The sequence below is a fragment of the Pollicipes pollicipes genome, unplaced genomic scaffold, assembly GCF_011947565.3.
Source record: "Pollicipes pollicipes isolate AB1234 unplaced genomic scaffold, Ppol_2.1 Scaffold_3216;HRSCAF=3773_pilon_pilon_pilon, whole genome shotgun sequence".
Taxonomy (NCBI): domain Eukaryota; kingdom Metazoa; phylum Arthropoda; class Thecostraca; order Pollicipedomorpha; family Pollicipedidae; genus Pollicipes; species Pollicipes pollicipes.
Genome location: NW_023596251.1, coordinates 1,061,515 through 1,073,026, shown reverse-complemented (window position 1 = coordinate 1,073,026; position 11,512 = coordinate 1,061,515).

The window sequence follows — 11,512 nt, the reverse complement described above, 5'->3', positions numbered from 1 at the left end:
AACACTATTGCAAGGTAGCAATACCAACAGAATACTATAGCAAGGTAGCAGTACCAACAAAATAATATTCGGAGACGGTGATGGCACCGGAAATGGCAATGATAACGGAAACTATGTCGCGGTCGTGAACATCAAACTCACAGATATCGGCCGTTATTTGATCGCCTATGACGAGTACCGACACTGGCGCCGACGACCGTCGCAATAGCGTGCATCAAATAAATCATTGAGCCCTTTTCCATGCCCAAAGCATAGGCGTAGGAACGTTCCAAGAAGTGGGGGGCCAAGCTAACGGTGTACTTCAGGAACTTTTTCCGGAAAGTGAGCCCGATGAACGGGGGGGGGGGAGGGGGGATGGAGGTTGTTATCGCTCTTTATTCAAATGTCATGGCTGTTATGCTAGATATGCATCTAGAGCTGTTTATCACTGGAGCACAATCTGGCCTATTCAACTCATCTGTCATTTGGCAAATAAAGTTTTCCAGCTTCCTTAGATTATTCATCCATTTTAACATTGTCTTTCCTGGGGAGGCGAAATTCCACGAGCGGATAGGTATTTTGGGTCATTAAGGAAGCATCTGCCTCCACAGCGTATATGCCAAAATACGGCCTGGACATAGGCTGGTGATAATTTTGGAAACGGATCGATGGCTCACAGTGCGCCAGGTTTTTCATGCGCTTTCATTTCGCTGGCTGCTTTTCAAAAGATAAGACTTGCCGCAGCATTTTATGCGGAAACAAATTCGGGAGCTTGAAACTGCTAGAGACAATGTGACAAAAGCCATAAAACTGGAAATTCTCTCTTAAAAATCAAGTCACATAACAAGGCCCATCTGTCACATGTTCCTTATCTGGGCCCTGCTCCTGTCTGCCGTCGGTAGCCACAGCCCTGGCCCGGATGTCTCCCGCATGACTGACTGCGAACTGATCGTACGGCTGCTTTGTTGCATACTTTGGGACCAGCGTTAGTGCTACATGGTGTATGAAACAGGTGTTGAACACCTGCAGCGGTATCTTTTTTCGAATCATCTTCCCTCACACCACACCATCGCAGAAAAATAGCCTCCTGGAAGCTACCTGCCTTAAGTATGAATTGGCCCAACGGACACTTCATTGCCCATCATGCAGCGTATACGACTTGATTTGATTTTGTGTGTATGCAGAGGCGTAACCAGATCCTTGCCGAGGAGGAACACAAGGTTGACAAAAGTCTATCTTACGGTGATACCCCCCCCAAAAAAAAAATCCCCTGATATGGCTTACTTGCTAACAAGTGGCACGGCTCCCTTCATTTTATTGTTATTTTTACCTTGTAACCGGAGCAGAAACCAGGAGCTACCGTGAGCTCAATTCCGTTTGCATTTTGAGGTCAATAGACTGCAGAAATCAGGCGTTGAAAGACTGTGTGGAAGACATCACCGGCACTCTTAGCTTACAATTGTTAGTTGACTTTCTAAACCGATAGAATTCAGGAGCTTTGTCCATGTTTTATCAGGGTTCTACAGATATTGAGGACATTGCGAAGGTAGATTGTAGATCAATATGCTTGATCCAAATTTGAATATGAAAATTTGATCGTAGATCGAGTGATGAACAATTTGTATTAACATGGCCGAGCCATGTTTGTCCGAAAATGTTTACCATTCAGTCAGAATCGATTAGTGATGTATTTTATGCAACGTGTTTTTTAACAAGCGCACTCGCAAATCTTAGCAACAAAAAACCTAGACGCCAGGCGTTGCAGTCACCGTAGTCCGCGGAGTTTTAGCCCAATAGCTAATACGTAGCCGTGGCCAACCGATGGACGAAAATGATGATGCTTCTAAAATAATTACCTTTAAACACTTTAATCGACTAGTAATACAAGTTATGTGACGTAATTTTGAGCCCGCGCACTCGAAAATTCTAAAAACACGGCCCCAGTCGTTGCATTCTCCGTGGGCCACCCAGCGTCGGTCTAGCAACTAATATTAAATTGTAGCCAACGTGTGGACGAAAATGACAACCCTTGTGAAAAAATATCCTTGGACGCTTCATGATACCAGATCGTGTATTTAGAAGGCAACCTGAGCGTGTATTTCACGTGTGCGATTTTTAGACTGATTAAAAGAACGGATTGGCCCCTAAAGCCCCACGAAATGGAGCTGGAATCTGGTGGTTGAACTAGAAGAGTGAAGGAAAAATATACATTTTTCGTGTTTTCGCAGCTATTTATCTATACAGAAGACAGGTTAACACGACACCCGCCGTCTGGTGGCACTTGCAGTGGCCGACACTTTTCGGTTTTACGGAAGTTGCAACCTAGACCATCCTTGTTCTGGCTCTCGAGGTTGCGGGCGGGCATGTTCAAGCCTTTTGATGTCATATGTTTCAATAATACATCCTGAGAAAATGAGCGGTCTCAGGCAAACATGGTATGACCTTGCTGGTTTTTTTAAAAATTCACTTCGACCCGCGCTATTCAACAGTAATGACAGCCCCACTCTACTCAACAATAATGAGACCCCTTATATCCTTCCGAGTAAGGGGCCTCTTGAGAAGAACACCAGGGGTACATTATCGATCCAATCGCGAAGCGTCTTCTGGCTATCATTCTGGTGGCACGGGGCGGGATCTCCTGGTCGATCCGGAGGCCATTAAAAGGATACATTATGGCACATTGTTCTCATCCCTGACACGGGAGGCCATCTGACCCGCGCAGTTAGCCCCGGATCAGCGCAGGAACCCTCATTAACGCAACAACATCCCTGGTCACCGCAGGTAGTCCGATAGTTGTCACATAGACTCCAGATCCGTGTTTTTTTTTGTGTCCTTCAGAGATTTTGGGTTCTCCCTATCTGTAGATTGTAGATGAAATGGGGCTCCCAGTTTGTATTAACATGGCTAACCCATGTTCGTCTTAAAACGCTCAAGATCCTGTCAGAGCTAATGACTGATAAGAAAACTACGTAATATGGTGTTAAACATGCGTGCTCGCAATTCATAGCAATAACAGTTTCGACGCCCGACGTTGAGTCTCCAGGCTGTGCGGCGTCGGCCTTGCGGCTGTAACAACAAGCGATGGCCAATGAGCAAACGAAAAAGATGACGCGTCTTAAGGGAGAGGGTTGGTGAACTAGGTAAATCGGCATGCATATTTAATGTAGTGCAAAAGTAAGCCAAATGCAAACTTAATCTGAAAAGTGGGGGGGGGGGGCAGTTAACATTGCTGCCCCCCCACTTTGAAAAGTGGGAGGGCCATGCCCCCCCCCCCTGACCCCCCCCCCCCCCCTGTTTCTACACACATGGCCCAAAGCATTGTTTACGGAGTTTCGTCGTCTAAATCATTTGGTTGCCAGCAGTGCGCCTTCAGACCAATTCTATTCATTTCAATTCTATCTATTTTGTGCTGTGAGCGCGCGAGGTGTAAAGTATCATTCTCGAGTAGTTATTGGTATGCCATTGGACATGTCTTGGATTTCATTTTTGTACCCTTCGTCAGCGTTTTTTTTCCTGTGTGCATAAATTTAGAAAAAGTGCATAAATTGAAATTAAAGGGAAGTTCATACTGAAATGCAAACATCTTGCTGTGGGTTTTTCGCACGATCATTTTTGCCTGGGATGTCCTTGTTCATGCCCCCGCTCTGGTGGAGTTTTCCGTAATATTATATTTGTTTTGGTTAGTCACCTCTCAGTTTACGCAAGCAATCGTGTGTAGCCAGTAGATCAGGTGACTGAAACCGAGCATATATGTAAAGCCATCAGAAAACATAAAAGAGGGAAGGCAAACTTGACTCGATACTCGTTTGTCCTTTTTAAAGACTTGCTTTCAAACCAGAATTGCATGCAGATACCACCGCTCTTGCGCAGCATTTTATGAGTGGGTTTTGCGCGACTTTCTTAACAGAGCATTTGAAAAGAAACGAAGCTCAAATTTTAAAGATAAATCTATCTGTCCAAGATGAAATAGGCAAAATGGCGTCTAAATCCCGGTGACCTTCAGCTTATCAAGCTTAAGGAATGCAACGGACTGACTCAAATACGATACGTCACCACACAAAATACCAATATACAAACTCGACCGTCGGTTCCTTGGATCTGTTCCGTTGCATGCTAAAATCAGTCCACCAATGTAGTGGCTTATCCAGCTGTTGTCAAGGGTGGATGGGTACAACTTTATGGAATCCCCTGGAGTTTTGGGTTCATCCAAAAATAAATTCTCACATTCCGGCCACGAAATTGTCAAATTCTTGTACATGCTAGTTGTAATACGAAAAGCCGTCTTCCTGCACGTAGCCTGAGAAAACTAGGCGTGGTAATACGTACATACCTACAACGCTTTCTTTTTCTTCACGTCATTATGGATGCTGGCATTTTGAGGCTCATTATTCGGAGAATATATGTCAAAATCAGCTAGAGTTGGCCCCTAATTGCCACCAAAACCAGTCACGACACTTGATTCCAAGGCTGTTTACGGCTAGCCGGCTCCCGGCGGCTAGCCGTCTAGTGGACGAGACCAGCTGATGGCTGATGTTACAGGGTTTCCGGCTAGCCGGCTTCCGGCGGCTAGCCGGCTAGTGGACGAGACCAGCTGATGGCTGATGATTAATACGGGTTTTTTTCGACTGCAACGAAGGAATATAAAATGTTCCATCGTCCAAAATGCGCTAATGGCGTGGTACACAGGTCTAGTAAGTGGCATAAAGTCATTAGCCCACGGACATGACATATGCGACGTCGTCGGCGCGTAAAATTATCTTCGGCAATTGTGCGTAAAAAAATAATTGGAGCGCATCCGATGGCTGCCTTAAGGCTAGTGCGCCAAGAAAAATCGTCATCGTATAGATCTCGGACTTGTGCGTATCGACTAATTTAGCCAGGTTCGTATTTTTAGCTTTCAGCTACATAGTGAGATCCTTCTCACTTTATCACAAGAGTCCACGATCGATGCGGGGACCACGGAGAGCTCAAGAGTGCCCGGTCGATTCATATTTAGGTATTTGTCAGCCGTGTTATACATTATATACATACATATTATACAGCGTATACATTCGATACAATGGGGAAATCCAAGGCCAGTGCCAATAGGGACAGCGCCTGAGCAACCAAGGGTGGTCAACATAGAGCCTCCCATCGACGGCGCAGGGTCCTCAGAGCCAGAGGGGCAGCTAGAGCCTTGGTGAGGGAGACGCAGGATTAACAAAGGGCCTCCGATGGAGAAATCCCCCCCCCCCCAAAAAAAAAGGTGATGGGTATGTCCCAGCCGTTGATGAAAGGCACGTTTTCTCTTCTGTTTTTTTTTGTGTATTTTTGCATAAACATTAATAATTTTTCTAAGGAAGAGTCCTGGAGATTCCCAACACCAATCAGAGCCGATCAGCGATAAATTGTCTAACATAGTTTTGAACAAGCGCGCTCGTAAATTTAAGCAACAAAAACATCTTTGCCCGGCGTCGCAGTCCGTGGTAAACGAGGTCCATTGTCTGGCGATAACGATAACGTATCTGGCAGAATGACATTTGAACATTTTAGTGCATAAATGTGCATATTATAAGGTAGTCCGGGCGTATATTTCACATGTGCGACTTTTACATTGATCATAAGAACGGTTTATCCTATACGGTGTTGCAAAGTAGTTCTGAAATCTAGTGATGAAACTGGAAAAGTAAGGGAAGAATTTGATTTTTTCGCGTTGCTGCAACCGGTTATCTGCCCAGAAGACAACCTAAGAATTTCAAAAAGATACGCTCTAGAGCAGTAAGATATGCCCCAGTCTAAACTATGAACGTCACAAACCGATTTCGAGGGATCTTCGAAAGCCTCGTTTTACGGCGGTCGTTCTCGCTCACAAGCGGCCGCCTCCTGGGCTGTCTGCAGTCGTCGACGTCATTCGGTGTCACGAAAACTGTAACCCCGGCCATCGCTATTCTTGCTCCTGAGTTTGTGAGCGCGCGGGCTCAAGACCCTTTCATGTAATTTGTTGCGCTGATCGATTCTGCATAAGAATGAACGTTCTCAGGTAAACATTGGTGGGCTTATTTTTTAACTCGCTTAGACCCGCCCTGTTCAAAACTCATGAGACCACTTGTTTTTCCGGGCATAGGCCCCATGAAAAGAACAGTAGGGCTACATAACAATTCCCGGTCAAGGGATGTGAAGCCATCTCACATCACATGGGTCCCCTCCTTAATGAGAAAGGTCTATTGACCAGCGCAGCTGGACCCGGATCGACCCAGAAGCCCTAATTACCACAGGAAGACCCTTGATACCAGCAGGTGTTCCAATAATTGTCATATAGACCGCAGTCCTTCGGGTCCCCTGGGCCCTTCAGCCTTCCAGTTGGGCCCTTTATCTCTGGTCCCGAGTGCCCTTCGTTCCTTCTTCGGGCCTCCTCAAATAGGGCCAGTGACCAACTCAGGCCACTTGCAGACAGATGAGCCCTGTAAGGCACTGTGGGTCCCTGACCCATGCAGGAACCCCTCCTTGTTTCAGTGACACAGGCCAATGCAAATCGCGGCCCCGGATTTTCTTCTGCTTGTGAAATGAGTCTCCAGGGCTCAGGCTGACACGAACCAGTTTATTCAGCATTGGGGTCTCTGACAGGCATATAGGCCAGCATCATCTCACGGTGTCCCCAATCGGTGCAAAACGGCCTCTGACTGATCTTGCGACCCTTCGGGCCGGAATCCTTTATGTGACTTATGTACACCCAGCCCTTCGGAGCCTTATGCCCTCCAATCGGGCAGTTGATCGTCAGTTCCTGTGGCCCCCGCGCCCCCCTCTGTCTTGATCAAACACTGCCCTTGGTCGACTCGACCTCAATCCCACATCGGCACGGATCCGACAGCGCGATGCTGGTGGTGTCTGACCGACATAAACGTTCTTATCAATTCAGAGTGCCCTCGATCGGCCCAATGGGCCCTCTGGCTGGCGTTGGAACGCCCGGCCGTGCGGGCTGGGGCTCCTAAATACGACTTCCGGCCGGCCTTTCGGGCCCATCGGACCATCGAAGTGGGTCCTTAACCATCGGGCCCGAGGAGTCCGACGGACCCTTCGGGAAAGAGTGCCCCGCTGCTCAGAGCGGGCGAGAAAACCCAAGACCAATGTGGTGGCCCCTGAACGATCGGGAGCGGCCCGGCAGGTTAACATACAGAGCCCACCCATCCGAGCAAACGGGAAGCGTACATGAATTGATGGCCTTGACCAAGACCAGCGTACATGAATTAATGGCCTTGGGTGATCAAGAGGTCCTTGACCGATGAGCGTGTTAGGCCATGGACATCAGCGGAGGGTTATGCGAGCTAATATGGAGCGCCCAAGATCATTGCAGCTGGCCCCTGCGCAATCAGTAGCGTCTGGGCTAGTTTACAGAAGCGGCTCCGACAATGTTTAAATGGGATCAAAGGAAAAGAGCCCTAGATTAATGCAGAAGGCCTCTCAGCGTCAAGTGTCTCGGTGCGGTTACCCATATGGGCCCCACCAACAGCGTAAGGCCCTCCGGGCAAATGAAATAAGCCCGAGACCCATGTAAAGGGTCCCTGAGTAACTGTGAATACCCCGGCAGGCTATCATATGGGCCCCGGCAATAGTGTTGAAAGCCTTTCGAGCAAATAGAATGTATCCATGGATGTCCCTGGTCGATCAAGAATGGCCGGAAAATTGGCCAGTAAGGCCCCCAAAACAACGCAAGGCCCTCCCAGCAAATGCAAGTAGATCACGAGCAACGTACAAGGCTACTTAGTGATCGAATTAACCCGGTAAGTGGGCATAAAGGGCCCGCGGCAACAGGACACGTCCTTTGGGCGGTGGAAAGGCCTCAAAATCTCCCCAATCACCACCTTTTTAGTCAGCGAAAAGCTAATGTTGTCAGCTGCCAGCTCAAGGCCCTTCACTTTCGTCCCCGTCCCTGTCTGTCCCTGTCTGTCCGCGACTGTCCCTGGTCCCCTAGGGGCCCAAATATGTCCAATTTTGTTATGTTTTGTGTTCGAAAACTGCGTCCGTTTGTTCAGTTTTGAGTCCCTTTGGGCTGAAGGGGGCGTGGTCTCGTGGCCTCCTTCCGGATCCGCCGCTGATGACGCGTGTGCTGAAGAGTGCTCATCGTCACTTAGCATGCGTGTCACAAGCTGAATCTGTCCTTTTAAAAGATATTGAAATGTTTGACTGGCTGAGCACGACGACGTAACCACTGGACTGATATAAACGTTTGGTGACTTCCAGTGATAATAACCACTGTAGATAATAGCCATTGGATAATGTTTATTGTAGTTGATATATCTAGATAATTATTATTGCGATGGATAAAAGCCATTGTAGAAAACAATGCTAGCAGCACTAATCCATACCAGTCACACAGTAAGTCGTGCGTCGGTTATTGCAATCACTGGAGGCGTACAAGTCACTTCAGGAAACAAACGCTCTTATCGCGGCCATTTTGTGTGTGGGATAGACGTTTCTACATTTTCAATTTTGTTTCGCTCGCTCAATGCTACATGTAGCGTTGCACACAGATTTCCAGTCAATAAAGACGCGTGATACAGGCACAGGAGCGGTCCCCACAGCCCAGCTGGTGTCATAGCTGAGCTTTTTACTCCGAAGTTCGCCCCGTTCTGGCTTGCGCGGCGGTCCCGTACCGGACTGCACCCAGCACATTCTCTGCCGTCCACGCGTCCGGCGGCATAGAGTCCCAATGGTTCAGACGGCTGGAGGGCCTGCCTTCCGGCCCATCCACTCGTTGTAGGCGCGTTAGGGTTGCTTTGGGCGCTCGCTATTTGCCCTTGACAGATATGACCTGCGACCGGTAGCAGCGGCCACACTAAAGGTCAGGTGACGTCAGAGGGCAGGACGGACCGTTCCGAGCATTGCGACACGCTAAACTTCGCACCAAGATTTTGTCGTTAACCTGGTTTTGCGCGATTGGGTGGCAGGGGTCAAAGTTCACACAACACGCATTGTTTAGCGTACGCGGTGATCCCAGAAATTCATTCATTCGAAAGATTTGGATTGAATATCAATGCGAGAAATGCACGCAGTTGCCCAATGCCATGCTCGTCCCCTCTGGGCAAGGACTCTCAAACAAGGAGGAGTGACAGCAGCCCCCGGGGCAAGGCGTCAGCGTTGTTGGACAGCCGGGATCCACTATGCCGGCAGGTGCCGCTGCCGGGGGTATCGGAGGCAGCTCCCACGGCGCCTTGGCGTGCGGCCGCTGGGTGAAGGTGAAGTACGGCTGACCGCCGCCAGGGGCGGCGCTTCGCTCCGAAGTCGGAGGGAACACCGGCGTGATGCTGTCCTGGAGTGCCGCCACCGCGTCCAGGTCAGGCCCCGTGAGGCATGGCGCGCCACATGTCAGGCCCAACACCTGGAATGGGTGGAACATTTCCGTCAGATCCTTGCGCCCAGCATTGTCCTCGACGCGGCGTGCAGGATGTGAAGTCTGGAGCCTGATTACCGTGACGTCACTGGCGCCAGCCGGCGGTGACCGCTGATGGACCACCTCCTGGCAGTCCCGGCCGTGAGCCTTGCTGCGCGGCCGAGCGGTGTTCCTGGAACCGGCTGTCTGACCAGTTTCGGAAATCAGTCCTCGCATCTCCAGCGTGGTGCCGCTCTTACCTCGGCAGCCATCGGACGCAGCGCAGCTGCCGCCCATGGTACCAACGGAGCGGAGAACACTCCTGATTCATGATGCAAGTGAGTTGGATCACTGAAGTTGATGAAACCGGGCGGTTACAGCCTCTCCACCTCTAGGACGATTGGACAAGAACATAAGTTGGCCGGGGCGCATTATTCGCTTTTGGCTTGTGTACGGTAAGGAAAGTCAAGAATACGTCTCGTAGGACCAACTTAGTGCATCTTCGCCCTGCAGGCTTTCAATAATCAGGAGGCAGGTCAGTAACGTGGCGCGTTGAGCACTCGATGCCCGCAGGTCGGTGGTAACACGGCTTCAAGCTCAACTGGCCGAACTATGGCTGGGGTGGGCTGAATGATCCATGGCATGCCTCAGACCCGGGGGAGGTGGCTGCACCCATGTGCACACCCTCCCGACATTGCCAAGGAAACTACGTCAGCTGAAAACGTTTGGTACGATGGAGCTTGTTCCGCAAAGACCAGCAGGCAGTTGATCAAAATTATAAAATGATGCGTAAAACGGCGAATATTTCGTGACGACTGGTATAGCCATCTGGTGCTGGCAAACCCCCGCTTACCTGCTGGGTACTTTGCAACGGATGTGAGACGTTCCCTGACGAAAGCGGACACGTCTCACGTGAACACACCACCTGGATCGCAAGTCCAAAGCGCAAATCAACACATACAATCATCACGTTACAAATCAGTCGATATTGCACCAGCGGATCACAGCGGGGCAGGGCTCACCTGCAGGGCAACGCAGACGGTGTACGCGGAGGCGATCATGGCGGCCGACTGACCAGCGGTCGTGGGCGGCTGTGGGGGCCGCGGACGGACCTGGCCACCTCCGATCGCGCTGGGCCGCCTGCCAGTCCGCAGGCTAGCCTGCATGAGGCCCTGCGGTTGGCAGGGAGCATCCGGCTCAAAGCTCAATGATCAGATCGCGCCGGCGGATCGTGCTTTCCCATCAGCTCTGCTCGGTTGACGAGGGGCTGCCAGGGCCGCGAGGAAGACGTTGCGGCGTACAGGATGCGAACCCACGGCACCGGTAGGCGCGATTCAGGTATGGACAATGGACATCAGTGGGTTTTTGTGGGATTCGTTGTGTTCATGGATTCGAAAGGCAAATAGCTGTGTGATATGCAACCATCAACTGATGAAACCTCTCACCACCGTTTGCGATCAAAAAAGCCATTATCAGACCGAACGCATTTGTAATGAAGACGGACATCATTTTAAACCGTATGTATTACAATGTTGGATGCATAATCAAAAGTCCCTGCACGTCGTGCGTGGAGCGCGTTGGTAATGAACGTCATTGTTATTATCATAAACATGGCAACATACTGTCACCCTGGCCCAACTGTCACTAGTTCAGTTGTACTGACTCAGTTGCCTGGTTATCTGGTTGGCAGCGATTCATTCTCAGGTAACATCTATTGCGGCTCGGTTAACAACAGACCACTCCCGGGTAACAGCGGCCAACCCTCGGGTGATAGAGGCCTACGCTCTGTTGACAGCTGCACACCCTCTGGTGACAGCCACCCACCGTTGGGTGACAGCCATCCACCCTCGGGTGACTGCGCATTTCTAAGTGGTCAACCCCACCATAGGATGATCTCACTTGCCACCACAGAATGAAGGCGTTTCGGGCTTTAGGTCACGCCGACTACCCTGATCATATGGCGCCCATCCCCAGCTACAGGAGAGCGGTGCTCCGAGTACCTGGGTTCAGCTCACAAGACCGGTCCGCCCTATCCTGGCGCCAGGCGGACTTCCGACATTATCCGGGGCGGACGACACTCAGAGCCCGACAGAGCGTGTACTGACTCCCAGGCGTCCAGGGACGCGCGGACCGCGTGCTGACCCCCCGCGCTGACCTCCCGTGCTGACCTCCAGACATCCATGGGCG